Source organism: Branchiostoma floridae, unplaced genomic scaffold, assembly GCF_000003815.2.
Source record: "Branchiostoma floridae strain S238N-H82 unplaced genomic scaffold, Bfl_VNyyK Sc7u5tJ_1457, whole genome shotgun sequence".
NCBI classification, from domain to species: Eukaryota; Metazoa; Chordata; class Leptocardii; order Amphioxiformes; family Branchiostomatidae; genus Branchiostoma; species Branchiostoma floridae.
In genome coordinates, this window is record NW_023365723.1 from 451,624 (window position 1) to 453,954 (window position 2,331).

The following is a 2,331-nucleotide window of genomic DNA, read 5'->3' on the forward strand; positions in this document are numbered from 1 at the left end:
CCACACTATCAAGGTTACCGTCATGGCCTGGTACCTCCTCCTCTTCATCTATGGGAGAAGGACTGCAGGCCAGCAGACACTGTGATACTAGACTCTCCTCATCTTCAACCATGGGAGAGGATTTTCTGGCTGTGTTTCCCAGATGATGTGTTCCCTGACCCACTTATGTCCTGTCCTTCTCGTCGAGTTGAATGTGGAGAATGTGGAGTCAATGAAGCAGACATGTATAATGGGAGAAAAAAGAGGAAAAACATTCAATGTCGTCTTGAAGAAGAAGCAAATAATGCAGTATCATGATGTTACAAAGTGTCACTTCATGATGAATGCCACTCGTTGATAACTTCACAGCCTTTCACTTTTCTGGCCTTCTGCAAATCCTTTACGAGGCCCTTGCACACATGCCACAAGTCATAGAAATGTGCAAAGGCTGAATAAGGTCATTAACCTTCAAAACGGGCTGGAAGTCCTGCAGAGCATTGTCCTCTATACGTCGTTTTAGGACCGGCTGTAGTTTGGGGTGGAAATCATCTCCATTAAACCAACCCAGAACTCCAGGGGAGACTAGCCAACATTCCCAGAGTGTTTTGGTTCATTGAGTTCAGCTTTTGAATAAAAATTTTGACCCAAAATAAAATAAGATTCATGCAACAACATCAACAATCACCTACCTGAAATTTGCCCCTGCTGCTGGTGGCGAACACCTCCCTGCTGCTGGCGGCGAACACCTCCCTGCTGCTGGTGGCGAACACCTCCCTGCTGCTGGTGGCTGTCACCTCCCTGCTGCTGGTGGCTGTCACCTCCCTGCTGCTGGCGGCGAACACCTCCCTGCTGCTGGTGGCGAACACCTCCCTGCTGCTGGTGGCGAACACCTCCCTGCTGCTGGTGGCGAACACCCCCCTGTTGCTGGTGGCGAACACCTCCCTGCTGCTGGCGGCGAACACCCCCCTGCTGCTGGTGGCGAACACCTCCCTGCTGCTGGCGGCGAACACCTCCCTGCTGCTGGCGGCGAACACCTCCCTGCTGCTGGTGGCCGCTTCCTCCCTGGTGCTGGTGGCCAACAAAAATCAACATTATAAAACATTAATATATGGCCTCCTTCAAAACAAGTCATTACACTAATTTTTTTTTTAATGTGTCATAAGTACATCGGATAAAGAAGGAATTCCAGAGAAATAAAATTGTTACCTAACTAAAAGTCAACTAAAATCTAAGCGACATAATTAGAAACGTGCATATGTGCCACGTACGTAGAGTAGGGGCGCCCTCCACGCACCCCCCCCCCCCCCCTTCACATGTATAGTCGACGCGGGTCTTCCTCGTCCTGAATGAATGAATAAATAAAGGTGAACTTGCGTTACATTGGTTAGGAATAATTTGAAAAATTAGAACTTACTGGCTGTTCCTCGACGCCGGGCGCCTCTAGCTCGTCCTCCGGGTCCTCCCGCACCTCTGGGTCCCCCCGAACCTCTGGCCGCACCTGTGCCTCCTCCGGCTCCTCCGGCTCCTCGTCATTCAACAGTGCTGATCTGCCCAGTTCTTGCACATGTTCTATCACTTTGTGCAATATAATTTGTAATTCTGCAATATGGAAACTGTGACGTCAAAAGCTTCATTTCAACTGCAGTTGTTTTTAAAACTGAGTAACATCTTCTGTACAAGTCTCCAGAGGGAGAGTTGCCCTGTAAACTCGCCGTAGCAATCTGAACTTGGCTAGAATAGATGCTATACTTCCTCGAATGTCAGGTGCAAAATGGTACAGGGCATGTTCTTCATTCTGTTCAGCAAAGAACTCACGAGCATAGTTTCCAGGCATCAGTTTGTCAGATTCTATGTTACAATTATTACTGAATTATACTTGAAGTTCATGTAATCCCTTTCCCAACTCCCTTTCTTCACAATCTTGACATAAGCCTTGTACAGAAAACGCAGACCTATTTTTGTTCCATGTTACATAGTCTTAGTAACGATGTTACATAGTCTTAGTAACTGAGTTACAAAAGCTGACTAAGAGTAGAAGATACTTTCTAGCGGGTTAAACATTGAGAGAAGATCACAGTTCAATACTTCTAAGATTCTAGATATAATCACGTTACTGCAGTAATGAGTCTCCACTGTGATTCCTAGCCGTGATATCTCGCCAATCATGGCTTCAGAGCTGCAAAACCTTATCTAGGTTGCGCGTCACTAAGCATGTTCGTCAAGTTTTCTACCTCGATTTCCCAAGAGACTCTGACCCTCGCCTTTCTAGCGTGCCACCGAAGATATGACCAATGTGATATTTATTTTCCTGTGTATAGATTTACATGCATGTATGATGTATTGCGATAATAT